This window comes from Bactrocera oleae, chromosome 4 (genome assembly GCF_042242935.1).
Source record: "Bactrocera oleae isolate idBacOlea1 chromosome 4, idBacOlea1, whole genome shotgun sequence".
NCBI lineage: Eukaryota > Metazoa > Arthropoda > Insecta > Diptera > Tephritidae > Bactrocera > Bactrocera oleae.
The window spans coordinates 37,734,192-37,762,121 of NC_091538.1; the positions used below are offsets into that span (position 1 = coordinate 37,734,192).

The following is a 27,930-nucleotide window of genomic DNA, read 5'->3' on the forward strand; positions in this document are numbered from 1 at the left end:
CTCCAATATCCAGCGTCTCCAGAATGCATTTGCTAGTTATTACGATGTTTGCCAGTTACGACGCAATAAAATGTTCAGAGCTACCTAACAAGAAGTGGTTAGGAGTGAGTGCCTCTTCCTCTTGGGGATGGGGATATAAGTTAAGGGCCGAGAGTTAACCGTCATTTCCGCTTCCATTAAAACTGCACGAAGGAGTTCGTCGGAACGGCTAGTTGTCAAGATTTGTCTAAGCACTTGCTTTACTGACCGAACTAACCGCTCCGACTCTCCACCTTTATGCGGTGAAGCGGTATAAAACGCCAGTTGGTAGCAGCAGAAGTAAAAGTTCTTGTTATATGATTACCTTCTAACAGTCAAAGGTGGTCGCGGTTTGTATGTTCTGTTTTTACAATGCTGACAAATGCGTCGAATCTTTTTAGTCACTGTGCTTAGTTTTATATTCTAATAGTATTGCCTTATTTCGTTGACCACTGTTTCCAAATTGCCATGATGATATTTTGCATGGAAGTGGTTCATGATTAGGTACGTAACACGGTGATTTAAGGGCAATAACTTGATCTGCTCGCCCTGTTATCTTAACGCGACCATTAATTCCCAAAACGCCGTAGTCATCTAGATAAGGTGATAGCTTGAAAATATTGCTGGATTTGTCAGCTGGATTTCCGGATTCTAAACATGCTATTGAGTCTCCGAAGTTTTCGTGTTGGGCCTTTTGCCACAGATAACGTTCCACTTTACGAAAATCTTCAGTAGTTGGGCCATTACCAGCAAGTTGATTATCTCGAATAACGCTTAGCCAGTTCCGAACACAATATATAATATATGAAGGTCCTCTTAACCATCGACTGTCGTTAGAAAAGTCTGGATCACCATTCCACTTCGTAGCTTCATCGGCAACGTTTTCCTCAGTTGGAACCCAGTGCCGTTCCTTAACGTCGGTCATCTCTAGAATTTCACTAACTCGGAAGGCCACGAACTGTTTGTAGCGGCGGTGATCGGATCGTAGCCACGCTAAAACCGTTCGCGAATATGTTGTTGTACAGTTAACACACTGCTGCGTAACTGCTTTCACTTGCATCAACAAATGTATGTAATGCTATTTGTGGAACTCCGGCAAACATAGTTCGCATATAGCATCTTGGAATTCTTAGGCTCTCTATTTTCGGAATTAGTTTAAACTATCTAAGTAAATTGGTCATCTGAGATTAGAACATCCCAGTCGTATCCAGCTCTCTATATCTTTTGCAGAATAACCTTAGCGTATATCACGTAAAAACAGATGAGTCCAAGAGGTTCGTAAATAGTCATAACCAAACTCAAAACCACGCGCTTAGTAGGCCGCTGTTGAATTTCTATACTTAGCGGACACACGAAATGTGAAATGGTCAGTGGACGTTATCCACCACATGCCTAAAAACTTCCCAGTAGGCGGTCTCACGTTCAAGATCAAGAGATAGCTCATCAAGCGGATCCCCATTTAGGACGACTAATACCCGACTCGAGTTGGACAAAAAAATTTTTAAATGAAAGCCTCCAAGTGCATGAACATGACGCACGTCTTGAGCTAATTTAATAGCTTCCTCTTCGGAAAATTCCTCCACAAGGAAATTTCTCTTCAAAGAATTCTCTCTTTTGCTTCTTATTCTTTACGTACTGTGCGCAGCTTGGTGAACATGTGGCCCCAAACGTCATTACTGTCATTCCGCATGTAGTGGGCTTATTGGCGTTTGGTTCATACCAAAGAAAGCGTTTTGGTCTTCTTGTCGTACTCGAAATTGGTGAAACATTTTTAGCTGTTTTGGCTGTTATAGCAATTCGCTTTTGTCGAAACTTAAAGAGCACTGGGTGTAGAGGAGTTGTAAGATTTGGACCTTTCAGCACCATGCTGTTTAGGGACACTCCATTTACCTTAGCTGTTGCGTCCTAGACTAATCTAACCTTTCCTGGTTTATTGAGATTGGTTACTGCAAAAATTGGCAAATACCAATATTTTTTGACGGCAGAATCAAGGGGTCTTAAACGTCTGAAATACTCCTTTTCCATATAATCTATTCTTTTTTAGTGAAGAGTTTTAGCCAGGTATCGCATCTTTTTCCTTAGACATTTCTCCCGAAATAAGGCTATCGGGTATCTCAATGTCCGGATGCTTCCACAATAAACTGGTCTCGAAAGTTTGGTTGACACTTGGGCAGAGCAATCACAGATGTGGTAAACGTGGTGTATAGGATCGGTACCGGCTTAGGCATCAACCCTTTCAATGTTCATCACAATTTAGACTTCTCTGAGAACCTCCATATTGGAATTTTATTGGAGATCCAAATGACGTGTTATTTAAGCCTATCAGCAGTTGTAGAGTGGCGTTTGAATAGAACTGCAATGACAACGATTTCAAATGTTTCAAATGTAGTCGCAGTTTGTCAGCATCAAGTGATTGCGTATGCAACCGAAGCTTTTTGACGGAGCGAACATCCTTAAGAGTAAATTGCCTATGCTCGTTTATAGCCGATATGGTTAGGTCGGCTACAACAGACTCGTTCTCATACCGATGTGTATCACCAGTCCAACGTAGGCAGAGTGGTTGCGGTGTTCCTCTTACATTAAGCTGTTTAAAGAGATCTTCGTCAATGAGTGTAAGAGACGAACCATTATCTATGAAAGCACATGTTAATACACTACTATGACCAAAGTGTAAAACTACTGGTAGTATTCGAAACAGTGTGCTTGCCCCGGTTACAATATGTGTATTAATGTTGGCTCAGCTACATTGCTACTCAGTACACATGGTCGAATTATACCTTTCACTTCATGGCATTACTTTGCAAGAGGTACAATTAGAAACTTCACTACAACTTTCATCGCAAACGAAACATCTTACCGGACTAAAATGATGATTAATTGTCTCTCGTTTGCGCTCTCGTATTGGTTCCTTTGGAACGAGAACGCAGTTGGCTCCTTGAGCCAACTGAAAAAGCCAAAGACTGAAGTTTTGTAAATTACATACTGTCAAGCTCCGCTTATGTATTCCCCAATATGCTGGTAGAAGCCCAAGTAATTTTGAAACCAACCGCTGTTCAAATGACTAGTCAGGCCTGATACTGACATCGGTTCAGAACACCCTTTTGGTCTACCAAATCTCATATGAAGTGTGGCCATAATTTGGTTGACACTTGAGGAGTGCAATAGAAAATGTTTAACAGCCCTTAGCGCTGAAAGTTCCAATGCCTGTCGCAGTTTTAACAGATTCTCTTCGTCGGAGAATCCGCAAACCTCCGTAGTTTGAATATAAGTGGCATCATATTTGGGCAATTCGAGTCAATCGGCGATAAGCTGCAGCAAAAAGGACAAGCTGTTAGCGTGTTCCCCTGTCGGAAACGTTGTATGTGCTGTTTGCGGCAGAGCAGTCTCTGGATAGAGCATCAAGTTCCGTCGCAACTGTTGTTCAACTGACTGTATTCGGTCCAATAAATATTGAATTGTGGGGGTAGCTGCAGGATCTGGGATGGAGGAGGCACCTGATTTCTAAACCCATTTGAGATCCTAGGCATTGAGTATTGCCTTTCTTCGAGGTCGCCTTCGAAGCCTGTTGCATCTATGTGATCTAAAAAGCTGTGCTGTTCCCTTAATAAAGCCTCCTCTGTCGCAGGATTTCAGTCTTATGAGTTGGCTTTCTTAAAGAGAGTTTTGGCAGAAAGTTTTTTTTTCCGAGAGAATGTTTGGTGTCTTTGGAAAAACGGGCACGGCGGTTCATAAGGAAATGTGGTGCAGAAGCAATGATATGGGATTTCATAGCTAGTAACTATGTGAACCAAAAGGAATTTATAGAGTCCACCATGGTTAAATATGCATACCTTATTACCTTAAAAATAAATTTGAAGCAAATAGCGGTAGAATTTGGTCTTGGAAGTGAGTCCTATTTTCTACAGCATACAGCAGACATAGTTAAGCTTTAGTTACTCTACAAATTATATAATAGTTGAAATAACAAAACAAAAACTGCAACCTCGCTATTGTGTTTGTTTGAATTTAAAGTGACAAAATTTTACTTTCTATTTGGCACAAAAATATGTAAAATTTGTTAACACCTTAGTACAATTTTTCATCCCAATTCTACACAGAGAGAAATGTTACCGATTGGCAGATAGCACTAATAAATACATAGGAAGAATATTTATGCCGCACTAGTGTACGCTTATCTCGTTTCAGTTCTAATTATTGTATCATACATCCGACGAATTTAAATAAAAATTCTTTTTTATAGAAAAAGCAATCAAAATAAGCCTTAATTTAAAAATTTTTAAAAATTTTGCAGTTTTGGTAGAAATGGGGGCTGAAAATAAAACCCGTTACCTAGCCAAAATTTTTCGGCATTTTGCCTTAAATTGTTCTTTAAGTGTTCAAAATTTCCTTATTTGCCCATAGTGGATACAATACATTGAAAGTTTCCTACCCCACCAGCTATCATACTTCCCCATATCATCATACCTACTCCACGATATTTGACAGAAGGTAGCAAATTTTCTCTTTTGAGCACTGTAACTGATTCCACACGATTTTCTGTCCTTTGACATTAAAGATACACCAGGGAAAAAACCTTCTTCCAAGGTGGACTATGCCACTCTAGTGGCATATTTAAATATTTATTTTCGAACGCGACACGTTACCCAAGGAGTTATGTAGTTTCTTACTAGCAAATCGTTCTTGATACCCTGTTTTCTGCAGAACTCTTCTGGCGATGGAAGCGCTTATAGGCTTTTGGAACTCTTGCTGAGCATCAAAGGTCACCTGAGTCGCAGTGATCAAGACGTTTGCCTTCACAAAGTACACAACACCCTTCACTTATCTTTTTGTCAGCTTAGAAGGACGTCCAGATCTCGGCCTCGATACCAATGTCAATGTCATGCAACGAAAAGAAATCGAACAACCACAGCGAAGTCACGTAAGCAGCAGCGAACGGCTTCACTTTAGGATTAGTTTTATGCTGACTTAGATTTAAGTTTTCAGGTCTGTAAAGTATCTCTCAAGGTGCAGCCACGCTCACCATTAATAAATAAATCAAATGAGCAAATTTGATAACGAAAACTTATAAATTTACGTAAGTGTAATATATATATTAATCAGAATAGGTATATATCTCACCAACTTCTAAAGCGATATCAACTAAATTTATATATGTATGTATATTGAAATTCCATCTGATTATATTTAAATTTACAAATCAAATAATGTTAGTGTTCAAAGGTACAAAAAATGAATAAAAGGGACAGACCTCTCTTTGCTTTTTGAGAAAGCTCATGATCTCGTGGTTTACTTTGGCAGCACTCAAAATTCATGATCTGCTGAATAGATGACAAGCGAAACAACGAACTAGCACCAAGAATTCCGCAAAAATAAAGTGCGAATGCAGTGGGTTATATGTGGGATCACATTTTTTAGTGACTTTTACGTATAGTACAAATCTTTATTTAAAGAAATTTAATATAGTTTTGTTTTTATACTCTCGCAACCTGTTGCTACAGAGTATAATAGTTTTGTTCACCTAACGGTTGTTTGTATCACCTAAAACTAATCGAGTTAGATATAGGGTTATATATATATAAATGATCAGGATGAAGAGACGAGTTGAAATCCGGGTGACTGTCTGTCCGTCCGTCCGTCCGTCCGTATGTCCGTCCGTGCAAGCTGTAACTTGAGTAAAAATTGAGATATCTTTATGAAACTTGGTAGACATGTTTCTTGGTACCGTGCCACGCCCACAAAACGCCAGTAATCAAAAACAAATAAATTGCCATAACTAAGCTCCGCAATAAGATACAAGACTGTTATTTGGTACACAGGATCACATTAGGGAGGGGCATTTGCAGTTAAAATTTGTTTTAAAACGTGGACGTGTCCCCGCCTCTAATAGGTTTAATGTGCATATCTCTTAAACCGCTAATGCTATAATAACAAAATTCATTGGAAGTAAATGTTTTTAGCACTTCTATTGATCACTTTTAGGTGAAAACCCATATCTTGAGATCTGCTTAACCGATTTCAACCAAATTCGGTGCATAACGTTCTTTTCATGTTTCTATGTCATAGTGCGAAATGGGACTACAACCACGCCTATTTCCCATATAACACCATTTTCAATTCCATCTGATTCTTTCACTTTCCACTATGCATATCAAGCAACAATGATTATATCGGGGTAAAACTTTGCGTGAATAATACGTTTAAAGTATGCCACCTTGTGACCAAAAATTGTCTAAATCGAACCAAAACTGTTCAAGCCCCTAAGTACTAAATATTTAGACCCCAGTACCTATAGTTGACCTTCTACCGAAAATATCAGCCAATCCACAAAGAAATCTCAAACGAGTATACCATTTGACTTTGCGAGAGTATAAAATGTTCGGTTACATCCGAACTTAGCGCTTCCTTACTTGCTAAGAATTATTTTGTCGCAGAGTATTGTTTTGCTTAGCAGTAGCAATTGTTAACGTATATACATATTTTGGTTAGAATTTCCCGCAAACGTTATTTAAACTTAAGCTTCCGAATAAATTTTCAAAAGATAATTGTTTATTGAGTATATAAAAAGAAGTAAGGTACCTGTTTAGGTAATTTAAAACATGTAAGTGTTTTAATATATTTTATTAAAATACATATATTTAGGCCTCATATAGGATATCTAGCTTCTCAAACTAATTTAAATGTGTATATTTTTCAGTAATATGGAAACCGAAAAATATCCAAGAAATACATTAAAAAATCTCAAAACTTATTTCTTTACTTAGTGGCACCCCTGTCAAATGTTATAAAAAATATCAACTTTGACAGCGCTCTCTCGATTCAAAGAGTTTCGTATCATGTTATCCATGGCGCCGGCAACATACAATTTCGAAACACAACGCATACGGGGAACTGACACATCACACGACCGCTACAAAAATTTGTCAATTAAACCTTTTACAATACAATTTTCGAATTTTTTTTTTCAGATATGCAAATAACTGTCGGCCGCTGGTAAGTCATAATGTACAGTTCCAGAAAGATTGCGTGTTCGCACTGTAGTTACAGCGGTGCACTCAGGTAGGGTTTCAGATGTCCTGATTTGATCAGGACAGTCCGGATTTTTCACCTCCTGTCCTGATTTTTCAAAATTCCTAAATCAGGATGCTAATGTCCTGAATTTCCATTAAAATTCAACAAATCAGGATTGTACTTACTTTTGAATATCGTAATTCGAAACAATAAGTTTATTATTATTTCACTGAAGTTAAGGCATCATTGGTATTTTTTCATGTAACTGAGGCACCCTGTTTTGTTTTGCAAGATTTTTATTCCTGTCTCTTCAAATTTCATAAAAGTACTTGCTATTTAAATACAGTGGCAAGGATGAAATGATGCGAGACTCTTTGAATCGAGAGAGAGCTGTCAAAACCCACATTTTTTATAACATTTGCCAATCATGCCACTGTCGAACGAAAATGGATTGGGTATTATAAAAAAAACTTGGGGGTATTTTGCATTTCGATATTATTTTTAGGTGCTCCGTCCCCAAGTAGGCCTATATAACGCATATACATCCCTATATACTTGTATTTATATTATAAAATTTTTAAAAATGCATATAACATAAAAAATTAGCATATAAATAAAAAAAATTATAACAAAGAAACAATACAAGTCATAATAAAATATCATGGTTTTATAATGAACGTTTTAAATTAAATTAACAAATAAAATTTAGTTGCACGTTATTCAAAAGTATTTGTGTCGTTCTTTTCGCACTGCTTTTGTTAGCTATTTTTAGCGGGTTTATTTCTGGCATCCCGCCTTTTTTGACATCAGCTGTTCGAAATTCCCTGATTTTAATAATCAGGGAAAGAGAATAACAGAAAAATCAGCGAAAATGAGAGAGTCTCGCATCATGTCATCCTTGACAGTGGTAATTAACTCTTGCTGCGTGGGAAGTCGGGTTATTTAAATATTTTGTTGCAAAATTAATGAAACACGCTACAATTTTTTTACTTAGAATAGCCGCATTGATACAATCGCTTGTTAGGGAGTCGTTGTCATCCATGGAGTTATCAGACGGTAGTAAAACAAAATCTAAACGTGCAACTCGTCGCACATGCAAATTCTAAGAAAGTTGAAAAACCGAATTTAATTGGGAGCAGCGAGGCTGCAAGAATACCATGGTGAGATGAATTGCTTGCGTGGGTGAGTTTTCGATAGCAAATGGTGATTTGACTGACGCGCGTAAGCATTTAAAAGCACACGCATCTTAAACACTCAAAAGAAGCCTTCAGTATCCAACTTATTGATAAACAAAGATGGAAAGTTGAATACTGCATTAGCGGAGCCTACGTTCACATACCACTCTGTAGTGCATAGTCATTTATCTGCAGATTGCACAACAAGCTGTTTAAATATTTTATATTTAATGACTCACATATCGCACCTGATTTTACATGCAGAAGAACGAAGTCAACAAAGATATGTACTAACGTTCTGTCTAAGTTTGCAACAGATATGGTTATCAATGACCTTCAAAATAACCGTCCTTTTTCGATCACAAAAGATGCTTCTAATAATGGCAATATTAAAACCTTTCCTTTATTAGTACGGTATTTTAAAAAACAAAAAGACTTGAACATTAAACCTTTAAGCTTTTATGAATCAGATTCTGAGCTATCAGGAAATATGGCACATTTTATTAAATTAAAGTTACGTGATTGACCTAAATTTTAAAAATATAACTAGCTTTTGTGTTGATAACGCAAACGTAAATTTCGGAGTAAAGAAAAGTGTGTTTGTTGATTTGAAAAAAGAAAATGATAACAATAATTGGTATTGGTTGTTTGTGCCATATAATTCATAATACCGAGGGTTTTACATAACATTGGAACCACGCAGAGTTGTACTATTAAGAAATTAGAAGAAAATAATTTAATTGTAATTGATATGTTTGATATAATGTGTGATTTGCGCTGGAAATTAATTCAGAAATAAGAGGAATCATTTTATGTGCAAATCGCGGAGACATTTCGTACCAATTGTACCGATTTTATTGAGTATAATTTGTTTAAAAGAAGAGCTGACACTTTTCAAGTATGGTAATTTAGAAAATAATTTTCAATTTACTAAAAACAGATTTGAAAAACTTTGTTTATTTCGCCTGGCATTCATTTTTCTGATTGATTTAGTGCAGTTTTTGACGAATTCGTTTCTTTAAAAAAATGTTGCACTATACACTGTACAGTTTTCAAACAGTGGTTTATATCCTCAGTTTGAAATTTTATTTGTTTAATACCACACTAAATATTTAGTTTGATGTTTTCTGTCTGGCGCCAAGAAAGAAATCGACTTTTAATCAAGAATGTAGAAAGTGAAAGTGAAAAAGGAAAGGATCTCGTTAATGCCATCCAAAAATCTAATTAATATTAGATAAGCAAATCTAAGCAGTTCCAGAAACATTTCGTGTTTGCAATATAATTACAGCGGTGCATTCAGAGCACAGTTGCAGCATAAAGTGCAGTTTCAGAAAGATTTCGTGTTCGTGATACAGTTGGAGTGGCGTGATCAGGGCACAGTTCTGTATAACGTACAGTTCCAGAAAAGACTTTGTTTGCGTGAGACAGTTACAGCGGTGAGCTCAGGGCACAGTTCAGCATAAGGGGTTAGGGGTAGTCAGAGGCACGATAAAAGTAGTAATATGGCACGAAATTTTCAAAAAAAAAATTTTATTTCCAAAGTTATAGCTGTCAGTTCCAAAAAAAAGGTCTTTGCGGTGACAATCATAAGTCCTTGGAGATTCGTCTTAAATCAATCGGATAAAAAAAATTAGTTTTATAAATCGGGAATCCTAAACCTGATCGAAGCTTTTTTTTTTCAAAAATTAACAAAATGGCGGCATAAGAGGATTTTTGTAGATTTTTGAAAAAAAATCAACAGTTAAAAGAAATGTTCGATCAGGCCCGATTTCATAATGTATTATAAAAGCTGTATAAATTTCATTAAAATCTACTGAGCGGTTTTCGAGCAACAGTTGTCACCATTTCAAAAAACATAGTTTTGAAAAAATGAATTTGAAGTTTCACACTAACGAATAACTCAAAAAGTAATTATCGGATCAACTTGATATTTTCAAAGAATATTTCCAAGATATTACACTTAACGAACGTTGTAAGATAGCGCTTGGGGAACTGTGCTAAGGTTTAGAAAGGTGGGTTGCAGCATAACATACAGTTCCAGAAAGATTGCGTGTTAGTAATACAGTTACAGTGGTGTGTTTAGGGCACAGTGTAAAATAGCGGTACAGTTGTAAAATAGCGTTTGGGTTGCAGTGCCAATTAACAATTACATGACGGCGTGTAGTACAGTTTCAATTTTAAAACTTTACTGAATATTTCGTTTCTCTAAAACGTAAAGGTCGCGCTTTAAAACCAAAGTGAATATTTCATTTCGGTAAAACATAAAGGTCGATCGGTGGATAATGATTTAAGACCAAAACTATTTCGTTTCTGTAAAACAAGTCGGATATTTCAGAAATTTATAAACAGCTTATATTGCTGTGAACCTTTGAGTATCGTGTAACTATACATACAGCCGAAACCATGTACAACCTGTGAAAACAGAGTGAGCAGCGCGACCAGGAAGAAGAGTTGGAGGAAACCCAACAGACCTTATTTTCGGCATTAGTAGCTAGTTTAAACGCCTTGACCATGATTGTTTAATGTTCTTGAGATAAAGCATATTGGTTGGCCTTGCTATGAAAGAACAGCTCAAATGGCGTAATCGCTTGCATCCGTAGTAATTGTAAATTTCTTGTCATATTCAGGAAATTTTTGTGATGAGATAAGGATTTTTAAATTTTTAAAGCTGGCTATATATTGAGGATCTCTCGGATTTATTTTGTTATCTTTCTTTAAATATTTTATCATTGGGTAAGATATTCTAGAGTAATCTTTAATAAACTTTCTATAATAGCCTGTGGTCCCTAGAAACTCTTTTAATTGCCTTTCTGTTGTTGGTATTGGTAATTTTGTATTTCTAAAATTTTTTCCGGGTTGGGCTTTATGCCGTCTTTTGTCAAAACGCGGCCTTAAAGTTCGGTTTCTCTTTTTAAAAAACTACACTTATTTGCCTGGATTTTTAAGTTATTTTCCTGAAGCTTTGAAAAAATAGTTCCTAGTGAATGTATGTGTTCTTCTAGTGATGTAGAAAATATTAATGTGTCATCTAGATAGACTACACATATTTTATTAATTTGTTCCCTTAGGATGTCGTTCATTAATCTCTGAAAAGTGGCTGGAGCATTTTTAAGCCCAAAAGGCATCCTGACGTATTCATACAGGCCTGCTGGAGTCACAAAAGCTGTTTTCTCTATATCCTTTTCTGCCATTAGGATCTGATGGTAACCTTTAGCTAGATCTATGGTGCTAAAGTACTGTGCTTTGCCCAATTTATCTAAAATTCGATCAATATTTGGCAGGGGATATTTATCGTCAACAGTAATTTGGTTTAACCTCCTGTAATCAACCACTAATCGAAATTTGTTTATACCGGAACTATCTGATTTCTTTGGCACAATTATTATTGGTGAGCTGTACTTGCTTCGACTTTTTCGTATTATTCCTTGCTTTTCCATTTCTTTAATTTGCCTTTCCGCCTCATCCGCATGTTTGGGGGGCAATCTGTAAATTCGGGAATTAATTTGCTGATCCGTTGTTGTTCTAATTTCATGAACAACGGTATTGGTGTTTGTCAGATTATCTCCTTCTTTATAAATTAGCTTTTCGTACTTTTTTTAATAGTTTACTTATTTTCATCTTTTTTTCTAGGTTTAAATGGTCGAGATTGATTTTACTAACTTCTCTTTCTTCCAACGAATAAACTTGCTCATGCATAATTTTCGTATGGAATAGAAGCTTGACACCATTTCTCAATGCCATTTCTTTGTTTTCAATGTTTATTGCTTTCACATTTTAAAATATAAAATCATTCAATCAATCAAACCAGTATATGGTCGTATGGCTTGTTAAAATCCATTTTTAACCATCGCATTCTTGCATTTTGAGAATATCTAAATTCTAGTGGGCATGATGTCTTAACTCTTTCGTTCATTGCCCTTATTTCGCCATTCAGTGTACTAATTATTCTTTTATTTTTTTCTAAAACTGGTAAATTATACTTTTCGAAACTGACTCTTTTCATTATGCTTATGGTAGAGCCTGGAGGTTGACACTATGAGCAGAACAGAGGAAACAAATAACAACGAGGAATTTTTTACCAATTAGCCTCGGAAAATCAAAATAAAATTTTAATTTCACTCACTCTATTTAATAAGAAATGGTGTGCATTAGTAGACAATGGTTTGGTCAAAGTCATCTGGTCATTTGTTGGCCTGAAGTGCTGTTTTAATTTAGCTTTACAAGTTGCCCAATCTTGAGGTGGGTTTGCTTGCAAAAAATTTTTTGCAGAACCACCAATTTTTAAGTCATAGATCACTCTAAAAAATATTTCTTCCTGTGCTCCATAGTCCCTTCGTACTCTGTCAATGAAATTCCTTCTGAATTAAAAAGCTGTATTACCGGTAAAAACCCCAGAGTTTATAATAAAATAAACATTTTATAGGCTATTTTTCCAACTTATGTATGTGTGTTGCGTGAGCAATTGCTTATTGAGCAAAGGATAACAATACAACGGTGGCTAGACAATGGTTTGGTCAAAGTCATCTGGTCATTTGTTGGCCTGAAGTGCTGTTTTAATTTAGCTTTACAAGTTGCCCAATCTTGAGGTGGGTTTGCTTGCAAAAAATTTTTTGCAGAACCACCAATTTTTAAGTCATAGATCACTCTAAAAAATATTTCTTCCTGTGCTCCATAGTCCCTTCGTACTCTGTCAATGAAATTCCTTCTGAATTAAAAAGCTGTATTACCGGTAAAAACCCCAGAGTTTATAATAAAATAAACATTTTATAGGCTATTTTTCCAACTTATGTATGTGTGTTGCGTGAGCAATTGCTTATTGAGCAAAGGATAACAATACAACGGTGGCTAGACAATGGTTTGGTCAAAGTCATCTGGTCATTTGTTGGCCTGAAGTGCTGTTTTAATTTAGCTTTACAAGTTGCCCAATCTTGAGGTGGGTTTGCTTGCAAAAAATTTTTTGCAGAACCACCAATTTTTAAGTCATAGATCACTCTAAAAAATATTTCTTCCTGTGCTCCATAGTCCCTTCGTACTCTGTCAATGAAATTCCTTCTGAATTAAAAAGCTGTATTACCGGTAAAAACCCCAGAGTTTATAATAAAATAAACATTTTATAGGCTATTTTTCCAACTTATGTATGTGTGTTGCGTGAGCAATTGCTTATTGAGCAAAGGATAACAATACAACGGTGGCTAGACAATGGTTTGGTCAAAGTCATCTGGTCATTTGTTGGCCTGAAGTGCTGTTTTAATTTAGCTTTACAAGTTGCCCAATCTTGAGGTGGGTTTGCTTGCAAAAAATTTTTTGCAGAACCACCAATTTTTAAGTCATAGATCACTCTAAAAAATATTTCTTCCTGTGCTCCATAGTCCCTTCGTACTCTGTCAATGAAATTCCTTCTGAATTAAAAAGCTGTATTACCGGTAAAAACCCCAGAGTTTATAATAAAATAAACATTTTATAGGCTATTTTTCCAACTTATGTATGTGTGTTGCGTGAGCAATTGCTTATTGAGCAAAGGATAACAATACAACGGTGGCTAGACAATGGTTTGGTCAAAGTCATCTGGTCATTTGTTGGCCTGAAGTGCTGTTTTAATTTAGCTTTACAAGTTGCCCAATCTTGAGGTGGGTTTGCTTGCAAAAAATTTTTTGCAGAACCACCAATTTTTAAGTCATAGATCACTCTAAAAAATATTTCTTCCTGTGCTCCATAGTCCCTTCGTACTCTGTCAATGAAATTCCTTCTGAATTAAAAAGCTGTATTACCGGTAAAAACCCCAGAGTTTATAATAAAATAAACATTTTATAGGCTATTTTTCCAACTTATGTATGTGTGTTGCGTGAGCAATTGCTTATTGAGCAAAGGATAACAATACAACGGTGGCTAAGCGATCGCGTTTCCACTTTTGTGGTGGCTTAGGTCGTAAGCGTGAAGGAGTTAATCTGAATCCTACTACGAGCCTATACGCTCGAATCCTGTAAATCATAAATCTTAATTTTTATTTTGATTTTATTTTAGCTGATGATATGAGTCCTCACTTGACACGCCTCTGTGTCGGCTATGTTGTCTCGTTTGTCCTTTTTGCAGTGGTTTGGTATTGAAAGTTGACTTATGCTCTCTTGAAATATTGCGATTACCGATTGGGCTGCATTTTCATAGCGTCGTTTTTAGATAAAATGGGCTAAATCGACAAACTATGAAACAATGATTATAAACATATAGGTAATAGTACTTTTACTGCAGTATGCTTAAAATATATAGAAGTAGTTAAAGATTTCATATGAATAGCAATTTTATATAAATTTTATAATTTAATGCCATATATAGTGCATAATATGAAATAAATTAAAATATTATTTCATTTCGCTAATAGGTCATGTTGCCAATTCTCTTTTCTAAAGGGAACATCAGACAAATTGTTCAATTTCAGATTTTTACCATCGTCATGAGGAAGCAGCTTGAGGGCAACATACATACGTGAGGGGATAGGTAGGATTTTCAGTGGTGGCTGTCGAATTGTAAAATTAATGAGTTTTTCTCGTTTTACTGAACCATTCAATTTCATTCGTTCATTTTATTTTATAAACTTAATTAAATCGCATTTGCGTAGGAATTCTATATGAAAACCAAATGTGGTTTACCAGGCGCACAAAAAAAATAGCGCGGCGCAGTTATAAACGAACCACTTTGCTTTAAAGCAGACGCACATTCCTTATGAATGAATTTGTTGTCGTTGTAATATGAAATACTTAGAAAATATGCCGCGACTTTGCAGTTCGCAGTCTACGATTTTTTGTCACTTGCGAGAATGTTTGATTTTTTGCGAAAGACATATTGAGGGACATACTTGTACATATGTACATATGTACATATATTTGGACATGCGAATGAAGGAAGGCAATTTCAAGAATATTCACATACAAATAGATGAACATTTGAAGCAAGTAAACAACAATAGCTGTTTGAGTTCACAGATTAGACAAAGTTGTTCGAAAATCGGCTGCGGTGCTGCTATAGTATAGTATAGCACACTTCCTTATTGCAACGTGAAATATTTTTCCTAAGTTTAAATCCTATCAGATATTTTTATATACTCCTTTTTCCGAAGTTATATTTTTCGATGTTCCCTCATCTGGAACTACAAATTAGTACTCAAAAAGATTCTCTGCTAAAATGTTAATTTTCCCATCCTATCATTTTACCAGAGAATGTTAATGAATAGAGAAGGAGCAAATGTTAAGTGAAATCTTTTTGAGTACTAATTTGTAGTTCCAGATAAGGGAACATCGAAAAATATAACTTCGAAAAATAAAAATACACCACGCAATGTGCGAAATGCTATAAATAGATACAACGAATATTCCTAAATGAAAAATCGTTGCGCATACCTATTTAGATTAATGTTTTCAATTTCTATGATATGACAAATTTATAGTTATGAAAAGCCTTCTGAATTAAAAATCTGTATTACCAGTAAAAACCCCAGAATTCATAATAAAATAAACATTTAATAGGCTATTTTTCCAACTTATATATGTGCGTTGTGTGAGCAATTGCTTATTAAACAAAGGATAACAATAAAACGGTGGCTAAGCGGCCGCGTTTCCACTTTGGTGGTTGAGGTCGTAAGCGGGAAAGGGTTAAGCACAATCCGAATACGAACCTATACGTTCGAATCCTAAAACTCATGAAACTGAAATTTTATTTAATTTTTTATTTTATCAATTGGAATCTAAGCATATCATAATTCAATTTCTTTAATAGCATATTTTACTTCCTGATATAATTAAAATATATCAGGAAAATATGTTCATATGTTTAGGTTTATTGAATATTTACTTATTATGCGTATTTACACAAATGTGATAATCACACATGCATTCTTAAATACACATACGCTGATGCTTGCTTCTTCTTGCCCTGCACAAGCAATGACTTTTGTCCACACTTTTTGCTTTTTGCGAGAAGCAAGCTGAACGATCGCTGGCAAGGAGGACTCAGGGGCGCACTGCCACATAATTATTTCAGATATATCTTTATTAATCGAATTTATTTTAAAACCATTATAGGTATGAATTTATTTGTATTTATATTTTTATGTATCTATTAATTATATTACGTCAATAAGTCATTAATGCATTAGTATTTTTCAATACAAATTAAGCAACATATTAATACATTATGAGCCCTCACTTGACACGTATCTGTGCATGGTGGCAAGCCAAGGAAATAACGGCGAGTTCGGGCGGACATTATGTTGTTGAAAAAAACGAAAAGACGACTTTGTCGACAAACATACATATTTACATACATACATACGAGCTCGCATACATATTGACACCGAATTGTGTGAATTGTCGCGGAGTTGGCAAAATTTGTTTCAATCGACAATTTTGCGACAATGTCGATCGGCTATGTTGTCTCGTTTGTCCTTTTTGCAGTGATTTGCTATTGAAAGTTGACTTATGCTCTTTTGACATATTGCGATTACCGATTGGGCTGCATTTTAATAGCGTCGTTTTTAGATAAAATGGACTAAATCGACAAACTATAAAAGAATGATAATAAGTAAGCATATACAAGCACTATATGTAGTTTACCTAGAATATATAGAAGTAATAAAGGATTTCATATAAATGGCAATTTTACATAAATTTTATAATTTAAAACCATATGTAGTATAATATATGAAAATTAAAAAACAAAAATATTAAATCGGCAATGACCCAAGTTGCCATTTTTCTCTTCTGGAGTGAACATCAGAAAATTCTTCAACTTCTGATTTTTAGTATCACCATGAAGAAGCAGCTTTTGGGCAACTTGTAGAATATGCGCGTTCTTATGAATGAATTTGTTGTTGGTGTTATTTGAATGCGTAGATATATGTATGAATGAATTTGTTGTTAGTGTTATTTGAATGCGTAGATATATGTATGAATGAATTTGTTCTTTTTGTATGAATATATGGCATATTGAAGAGCATATGACGTGTGTACATACAAACAGACCGTGACATATTCACGTTTTCATGTATGTAGATATGCAGATACATGAATGAATTTTTTCTTCTTGTAATTATGAATACAAGTATATGGCATATTGAATTGGTTGTATGTATACAAGTCATAGTGCATACAAACAGACCGTGGCAATTCACGTATTTATGTATGAATTTCTATTTTTAGCTGCTTTGTGTAAACGAAGTGAACACTAACTGGTGGTCAAATCAAAAAATTGTATACTTACCTATGTATTATCAAAACCTCAAATATTTAACGAATTAAATGCAAATAAATTAATTTTTATTTATTTATTTTTTATTAATTAATTTATTATTTAATTAAAATAATAATAAAATATACTTATAGGTATTTCTTAATTATATTAATCTAAATAAAAATCTGAAATGGAAAAATAGAAAACACTGAAAATAAAAAAAACAAATGCATATAAGTAATTTTGTTATTTAAATTGTAACGATTTTCATGGCATGTTTATGTTGTTTTTTACGAGCATATAGTCGTCTGATGTGTATATAACTGCGTTTAGCTGTTTTAGGCTATCGTTGCCAAGAATTGTATGAAAGGATTTAAGTGTGGGTAAGATAAAAAACTTGTGTTTTTCTTCCTTGAGTCCGAAAAGGTTGAGTTCGGTGTGTCGTGATATTTCGATATTGCCGCCTACTGATTTTGCGAAAAAAAGGTTTTCATTGGGTTTGGGGTTTTTTACTAATAAAGTTTGAATGTAATTCTTATTTGAACCGGTATCTATTAGAAATTTTAATATTTTTCCATCGCTCGTCCTACACTCGAAGTAAGGTAGCGATAAGGAGGTTAGTCTAAAAAATAAACGTCTACGAAATCATTAAAATTATTTTCTGGGTTGTCCTGCTCTTTTCTCATATATTCGTTGTTGCATTCTTCCCATGGTTGCATTTCCTCATATTGGGTGGTATCTTCTTCGTAGTTTTTATTATTTTCGTTAGTATCTTGTGCAATATAGTTGATTCGTTGAAATTTGTTCGGGTAGTTGTTGCTTAATTGGTTAGATGATGGTGATGGTCGTTTGCCTGCAATTGCGTTGAAGTTGGGTCTATTGATGTAGTTGACTGCTGTTGTTTGTTGCGAATGGTCTATATCCATTGGAATTGTCTTGGGCTGTGGCTTTGGTCCGTTAGGTCGTGGTGGTTAAAAGTTTTGTTGATACTGTTGGTATTGTGGTCTGCCGTATTGGTTTTGGCCGATAGGTTGTCTATTGAAGTAATTTTGTGACATTTGGTGATATGGTTTTGTTTGGTAATACGGTGTTGTTTGGTGATATGTTGTTATTTGTGGTTGGTATGGTCTACTGACTCCTTTATTCCTAGGAGTCTAGGAAAATCTCCATTGAGTCCTTTTATGAATGTATCTAAAGCTTTGTTCCTATAGGTTTGTGTTAAAAGGTGAAGGGCTTCGGGTCCCATTTCAAGACTCGATAAATTATTGAGAAAGGTGATTGTAAATTTCTTGGTAAAACTCTGAGATAGTTTTCCGTCCCTGTACTAAAAAGGCTAATTGGCATTCAAGGGTGGTAACGTCGCGTTTGTCCGCGTAATAGGTTGTTAGGCATGTAAGATAGCTTTCCAGTCAAGTGGAGTATTATACGATTCTAGGACAACGTCGGCGTTGTCTACAATTTTGTTTCTAATGACGCTTAAGATACTGAAGTACTTTGGGGTACCTCTGATGCCTTCGTAGATCTTAAGCACGCGGTCTATACTTTTTCTCCACGAGTTAAATACGCCGGGGTTTCCAGAGAATTCTCGCAGGCTTCGTATAATGTCAGGTATTTTGTCAAGATCGTCCACGGTATTCTGGGTCAATAGTCTGGTCAATTGCGTTAGTCAGTATGCTATTTGGGTTATTCGTTATGTTCTCTCTAACTACAATTTCCTTAACAATTCTACTGATAAGAGCTTCTAGTTCGGGAGTTGTATTGGGATTTTGTGGAGGGGGAACGTTTGGATTTAAAACGGGTGGTCTAATAATGTTTTGATTTTGCAATTTTGATTTAATGGTTGCTTTCTAACTTAAATGAAATCAATTAATTTAAGTTATTCTTTTTTTTTCTTTACTTTTTCAAATCAATTATTAATTTAAGTGATCAATCTCTGGAGGTCCCTTTGGTGGTGAATCGCAGTTGTTGTGTGTTATAAAGCCGGAGGGTCCCCCTTAAAGGTGGTGAATCGCGGCCTTGCTTTTATTTAATTATTGACTGTATAATCCTTTAATAATTAATTATTATTTTATATTATTTTAATAATTAATTTTTTGTTTTTGTTTTCCTATTTTCTTTTTTTTTTCTTTTTTCTTATAGTTTCTAATGAAAATTTTTTCCCCAAAATTGAATATTATTCTCTTTCGTTAATTTTAATTGGTATATTTAACTCTACTTTTCTACAAGTGTATATTTTTATTTTATATATATATCTTCTTTTGAAATGTTTTACTGTTTTTTTATTTTAAATTTGATATTTTCCGTTTTTATTTATTATTTTAATTTGAATATTTCATTTTTTTTCTTTTTTGCCCACTTTTACTTTTTTATCTCCATTACTATTTTGTTTTTCGGTTCTATAAACTTTATTTTCACGATATTTTCTTATTTTCTTTCGCTTACTTCTATAACTGAATATGTTTTCTATTATTGTTTTTCTATGATATCTTAGTCTATGCTTACAGTAGGATCATCCCGCGGCGAAGTGGATTTTTGTTTGTTTTCCACTACTGAGGTCCACTCTTTTTCGCACTCTTTGCGGTTAGTGCGTTCTGCTGTCCCAGGAGATTGCACTGATGTTGTAGGTTGCTGCTACTTGAGGAGCTGTTGGTTTCCCCGATGTTGTTGCTACTTAAGGAGCTGTTGGTTCCACCGTTGTTGCTGCTACTTGAGGAGCTGTTGTTGTCACCTTTGTTGCTGCTACTTGAGGAGCTGTGTAGGTGCGGTAGTCGCGGTACAGATATTAGCACTACATTAGTTATTATTTATTACGGCGATCGCGACTGGCAGTTGGGCGCCAGTTATTATATTTTATGTTACGTTTTGCAAAAAAATATAATTTTTAGGCCGAAGCCGTCTTTATTGAATCAAAGTGAAACTTAGACTGATTTTTACAATATTAACTTCTCAACATTAAACTTCTGCATCACGTTGCGGGCACAGGTGTCTTCTTGCTGATTTGTCGGAATGGATGCGCATGCACCAGCTATTGTTACGTTGATCCGGCCAGGCAGACATGGCATCAGCATTTTATAAGTATTGTTGTTGTTGATGCGCTTCCGTATCGTTGGAAACGTATAGTTCAATCTTTTGAGCGTTAACAGCGTTAACTTGTACAAGTTGTCCCTCAATATGTCTTTCGCAAAAAATCAAACATTCGCGCAAGTGACAAAAAAACGTAGACTGCGAACTGCAAACTCGCGGCATATTTTCTAAGTATTTCATATTACAACGAAAACAAATTCATTCATAAGGAATGTGCGTCTGCTTTAAAGCAAAGTGCGTTCATTCATAACTCTGCGCCTCGCTATTATTTTTAAAAATAAAACCTTTTTAAGGTAAAAATCTGAAATTGAAGAATTTGTCTGATGTTCCCTTGCAATTGGCAACATGCGAAATAAAATAATACTTTAATTTATTTCATATTATGCACTATATGTGGCATTAAATTATAAAATTTATATAAAATTATATATTCTAAGCACACTCCATATAGTACATTTATATGTTTACTTATTATCATTGTTTCATAGTTTGTCGATTTAGCCCATTTTATTTAAAATCGACGCTATGAAAATGCAGCCCAATCGGTAATCGCAATATTTCAAAAGAGCATAAGTCAACTTCAAAACCAATACCAAACCACTGCAAAAAGGACAAACGAGACAACATAGCCGACCGTCATTGTCGTAAAATTGTCCATTGAAACAAATTTTGTCAATTCCGCGACGATTCACACAATTTGGTGTCAATATGTATGCGAGCTCATATATCTATGTATTTATGTATATACATATGTATGTTTGTGGACAAAGTCGTCGTTTGGTTTTTTTCAACAACACAATGTCCGCGAGTTAAGGAACGTATTACTTATCACATTATATCACCAATATCCTAAACAAACAAACATCAAAACAACCTTATCTCTGAATGAACAGAATGTATGAAAACAACAAATACCAATAGAAATGCACTATTAATAACAACCCAAATATAACAATAGAAACTAATAGTTTTATCTGTTAGTAAACAGATAACTATCGATACAGCTCAATAGTATAAGTAGCACTAAGATTTATGTAAATTAGTTAGTCTTAAGAAGATCAATAAAGAGTACACATTTCTATGCAGCTCAAAAGTATATTTCTTTCGACTCATATCGTGTAAACGATATTAACTGGGGGCTCAACCGGGATGGCAAATTTTTACTTGCTATCAAAAAAAGCCAGGAGACATCCTTGAAAAGACAGGAACTCCGCGATTCTAAAGAAGGATAAAATTAAAATACCACGGGAAGTAGGACTTCCAATACAAACTGCTTGAAAAAGTAGCATACGATTCAAAGCAGATCCTGAAAAAGCGGACAGCGCCGAATCCAACAACAACGAAACAGCAGTAATCTAAGAAAGAAGATCTCATGTTTACACCTCGACTAAACAGCAAGAAAGCAGCCTTTGACGACAACAAATAACAGTTGTCAGTTAATTCGCCAGTAATAACAAATCAAAGTGGAACACCAAATGGTTAAACTCCATGCAGAAATCGCTGCATTGAGGAAACATTGAAAAAGCAACTAGAGGAATTCACCTAAAGATTATCCTCAGTGGAACAACGCAAAATTTCCACAAACAATATCAACATGGAGACACCCATAACCAATATACCATATTCCCACCGAGAGGACAGACACCAGCATAACTACATACCAAACTTAAGGATTCAGAGAAATAAATGTCAACAAAGTAACCTCTTCAATAAACAACGACAATCAGCACCAGTCCCAATGGACGTTGATGATTTCAGACGATGATCTTATGAGAAGAAATTATAGCACTAGAATGAATACCGTTTACGACCACAATACAAGCATCAATTAGGACCAAATAAGAAGATCCGATATGGACAACACATTATCCACATCTAATGCCTGATCACGAATTTGTCAAGAAAGAAATTGAAAAATTGTTAAATGGCGGAATTATCCAACCAATAGTTCCAAAAAAAGGTACCGAAAACAAGGGAAACTTAAAAAGGAAAATGGTTGTTGACTTCAAGAAAATTCACGCTCATACGATTATCCTACGAGATTCCCGAGGTCAATACGACTATTAAAAACTTAGGAAAAGCAAAGATTTTTTCTGAAATCGCTTTTGAAAAAAATATCACAACTAATTTTAAAACATTTTTTATAAAAACAAAATCATTAATAAAAATGAAATCAAACATATCAAAAGAAACCCACAATAATAATTCCATATATAATATAAAAAGATTAATAATAATGATAATATCAGCGAAAAAAATATTAATTAAATAAAAGCACGATAATTAAAAATATACTTATAAACATCAAAATTTAATGAAACAAAATATTGTACAATAGTTAATAATACAATTACACATTGATAAAAATAATCAATGAATGATAATAGTAATATGCGATAGTACAATCAAATATCAATCGATTTAAAAATTCCGACATTTCATTTTGAACACCGGGGAGAGTTAAGGAACGTATTACTTATCACATTATATCACCAATATTCTAAACAAACAAACATCAAAACAACCTTATCTCTGAATGAACAGAATGTATGAAAACAACATATAACAATAGAAATGCACTATCAATAACAACCCAAATATAACAATAGAAACTAATAGTTTTATCTGTTACTCTACTTTTACACATAGATTCTTTTGTAACCCCGGTTTATTGAGGGCGAGGGGACGACGAGGAAAGACGAAGGGACCGTGCCACTCGTGTTCGGGTGGCACGCTTTGTGTTCTTGTTCCTAACAGCTCACTGCTACCCTTTTCAGCATTCCTTTTCACTTTCAAATTCTTTGAATGGTTGCAAGAGCGCTCGGTTTCAAATGAATTCGTTCACAAATTTGAATTCTGTTATCTATTTTTTGTATGTAATATGCAAATATGTATGCATAGAATAATAGAAATATTTTGAAAAATTGTAAATAAGGAGAAAATTAAGATATAGATTATGGAGTTAGAAAATTATGAATTGTTAATACTTAAAGATTAGGAAATTCTTGTTATAAATTTGGCCTTGAAAATATTAGTAGCGGATATTCAATACATTCTGGTGGAATTCCCATTCCCGTCTTAAGTATTTCTTTGAACCTATTAAGCGGGAAGGTATTATGCATATTGTTCTACCATATTCATGGTAATTCATTGCAAGCAAAATGTGTGACCATCATCTCAACATATAAATGAAATATGCAACACGCTCTAAGTGTTGCGCCGTCGAACCGCACAAATATTTACGAAAGTTTTGTGAAAAGGAATGCAGAAAAACTAGACTCGAGTTGCTAGACTCTTTTTGCCCGTGTGAATGTACAGAGCGACACCAAAAGAGAATTTGAAAAATATGAGGGTCAAAAGAGTACCAATGTAAAAGCCGTCTTAGTAAACAGATAACTATCGATACAGCTAATAGTATTAATAGCACCAAGATTTATGTAAATTAGTTAGTCTTAAGAATATCAATAAAGAGCACACATTTCGGTGCAGCTCAAAAGTATATTTCTTTCGACTCATATCGTGTAAACGATATTAACTCGCGGGAACTCGCCGTTATTTCGTTGGCTTGCCACCATGCACAGAGGCGTGTCAAGTGAGGACTCATATATTATTAATATGTTGCTTAATTTGTATTGAAAAATACTGATGAAATGCGATCGTTCAACTTGCTTCTTGCAAAAAGCAAAAAGTGTGGACAAAAGTCATTGTTTGTGCAGGGCAAGAAGAAGCAAACATCAGTGTACGTGTATTTAAGAATGTGTGATTATCACATTTGTGTAAATACGCATAATAAGGGAATATTCAATAAACATATGAACATATTTTCCTGAACTATTTTAATTATCTCAGGAAGAAAAATGTGCTATTCAAGTATTGAATTGAGATCAGCTAAAATGTCAAATAATAAAATAAAATCAAAATAAAAATTAAGATTTATGATTTACAAGATTCGAACGTATAGGCTCGTATTAGGATTGAGCTTAACTCCTTCACGCTAACGACCTAAGCCACCACAAAAGTGGAAACGCGATCGCTTAGCCACCGTTGTATTGTTATCCTTTGCTCAATAAGCAATTGCTCACGCAACACACATACATAAGTTGGAAAAATAGCCTATAAAATGTTTATTTTATTATAAACTCTGGGGTTTTTACCGGTAATACAGCTTTTTAATTCAGAAGGATTTTCATATATATGTATTTTGTCATATCATAGAAATTGAAAACATAAATCTAAATAGGTATGCGCAACGATTTTTCATTTAGGAATATTCGTTGTGTCTATTTATGCCATTTCGCACAATGCGTGGTGTATTTTTCTTTTTCGATGTTTCCTAACTGGAATTACAACTGAGTACACAAAAAGATTTGATTTAACAGTTGCGCCTTCTCTATTCATTAACATTCTATGGTATAGATATAAAAGGATCTTTCTTCGTCTTTTAATTTTTGTTATATGTTTGTGCCTTTGCTTATTTTACGCAATCCTAATTATACTTGATAAAGTATAAGGGGTATTGCCGGAAAAAGGTGCCAGTAAATACTTGAATTTGATTTTTATGTTTGTTAATAGGTGCATTGGAATACACAAAGGTAAGCTTGTAGTTAGGCAGTAAGTTAATATTAATTTTGTGTTTTTTAATTAATAAGTATGTATTTTGAAATATATGTTATACCAGACTGTGTTCGGTTTTTCCCGCAAAAAAACTCGAAACTGTGACAGTTTGGTAACCGTGTTTTTGGTATATATAAAACTATAATTTTTACATACATACAATATATGCATGATAAAATAAAAGAATAGGAAACGATACGACTCACTTTATGCTCCCTCAAGGGTTTTTTGAGGGGATAATATGTGCGTACATGTGTGTATTCCTTTGTTGTCAATTCCTTTTTCTCCGCTTCCAGTTGTGCCTGGTTTTAGTGAGTGTTGTTTTGTTTATTATCGTTTGTTTTAAATTCGCGGCCGTTTAAGTTGTTTTTATTTGTGTTGTTGTATTTAAGTGCTTTAGTATTTCGTTCCCGTTTGTTTTTCTAGCAGATTGTGTTTAGGTTTCGCGCCCGATTTGTGAGTTTTTTGTTTGTTTAAAATGTTCTCTACTTTGTGTATTTTGTTTAGCCCGCACTTATTTGTATGTATGTTTGAATTTCTCTTCTTTTTCATATATTATATTTAATTGTATCTTTTCATTTTTATTTGTTACTACATTGCACTGCACTTTTAATATTTATGTGTATATGTATATATCTCTGTTAAAAGACAAATTTTGTAAATATGTATATTTTTTCTCAGACTGCACTTTTGTGAAACAGCACTGTATGTATGTAAGTTTTTATAGCAAAAACCAAAGGTGCCATTCGGTATGGCTCGAAGGACCATGAACAATTTGTATGCAATATATTGGGGAACACCACCGAGATATTAGGACTTCTAAAAAGTTCACTTCGAATTGCATAAAATTAAAAAAAAAATGTAAGTTTTTTTCTTTGGTTAAAACAAGTTTAGTGACACTTATTTAATTTACGTTGCCTTAAGGTGCGCCATTATTTTCCTGGGTAGAGTGGTGTGTACATGTATAGGGAGGCTTAACCCATTTAATCACACGGCTCTTCGTAACCGCGACTGTAATTTGGACTTTACTTTCTTTGTTGCCAAGCCACGTTTTTCTAGCTCCTTTTTTGTAGTTGTGATGTTCAGACTTAAACTTAACCATTCTCAAACAATTCTCTCTTTGGAAGTTTATTTGACAATCCCACTTCTGACACCAATTGTAACGGATTTCTCGATAATTCGTCTTCCTTTTAACACATTCTTGAGTTCGACCACTGGATTGTTACTTATCTTTATTTCTAATTCCCACAACTTAACGCTTTACTAATTATCCGAGCTTGCAACTTCTTGCTTATAGCCTAATTGCTCTTAACACGACAACATTCTAACTAGAACCAGAGAACGTATATCATAGAGAAGGTTCATGGTGTGCCGATTGTCAAAATGTTCCTCTTGACGAAGGGTTACTCGCCAACATTAGTGCATTTCACCACAAACAAATTATAAGCTGATTTCACCAGAATTTTACCCCTGCGGAGCGCAAAATAGCAGAATTGAGCATTTTGAATGTTAAGAGAGAAAAATAATGCTAAATTCAATGTTAAGAAATGTACGCTTACAGATTCGTATATTTACAATGCGCAAACGAATTTACATATAATCTTAAGATATTCTGCATATACAGGGCGGCTCACGAATCGTGCTACAAAAATAAACCGTAATAAGTTTCTTTTTAATCAATGCATTACATTAATTTTTTTTGTATTGTATATAAAATCTTATTTTATTTTATACAATTAATTATTCCTCCATGCTCAGCCACGCATATGCGACACCTAATTAGAAAATTAATGCGGGCTGGAGGGTTCGTCGGGATTGCCTCAAATATCTATTTCATGGACTGCTTCAGTTCAGTTCAGTCATACAGTCAGCTTGACATAAGCCCATAAGAAAAGACCAAGCGGTCGCAAATATTCTTATACATATATATGTAAGTATATGTATAATTATGTGTGCATGTAAACAAATATGAAAGTACCCATTATAATTGTTAATTTGTCTATATGCAACGTATGTATGTAAATATGTACACTCATTGTTTCATGGGATATCAGAACCATACACACTCTTACAAACATACATCGCATATGGCAATTGCAAAATCAACCCTTTTTCATATACAACGTGGCATGCGTAAATGGAAACAAAGTCAACAAGTCATGTGCATATATACGGGCAGATGTGTGTACAAAAAATTCGCATATTTACATACGCACATTCTTTGACCAATACAGTCAAACCCGGTTAAGTGCCAAAACCAAAGTTGCAGATTTTTTGTGCTTTGTAGTACATAAGCGATTGTGGTACTTAAGCGACTGGTACCAAAAAAATAATTTCTATGTATTTAAAAAAAAGTTACCGTTTTCCTTAAAAAATTAAGAAAAAAAAACGTGAGATGCAGCAAGACACAGGCAGATAAGAGGGATTGGAGGAGTGATACTTAACCGGGGCTTACTGTATACATAAATCAGAGGAATATTGAATATTTTCTTTAAAAAGTTTCTTGAATTGTAAATCGACAAATATACTATGTTGTCACTTTTATTCTAAAATATTTTAATACTCATATTTGAGGGGTTGTCACTTTTCCCTTCTAGAGGGAATATCAGAAATTTGTTCAATTTATGACTTTTAGCTTTTGCCATCGTCGTGAAAAGACGCTTGGGCAAAAGCATGCTCGGGGGGATGTGAGGGTATCTGTTTTTATGAATGAAGCGAGGTTGCTTTTTAAAAGTACGCCTGCGTTCATGAATGAAAATGTTGTTGTTGTGCAATTTACTATAAATTTGGGCTTCGCCTATTTGGCTGACAT

At 34.6% G+C, this 27,930-nt stretch overlaps 1 long non-coding RNA gene across 1 annotated transcript; it reads left to right on the top strand.

Annotated features, from left to right (window-relative positions):
- The first annotated feature begins 7,927 nt into the window (after positions 1 to 7,927).
- On the top strand, positions 7,928 to 21,786 carry LOC118683396 (uncharacterized). The gene is made up of 2 exons (XR_004979226.2): positions 7,928 to 8,208; positions 19,912 to 21,786. It is a non-coding gene; the product is annotated as an uncharacterized lncRNA (long non-coding RNA).
- Positions 21,787 to 27,930: the final 6,144 nt, after the last annotated feature.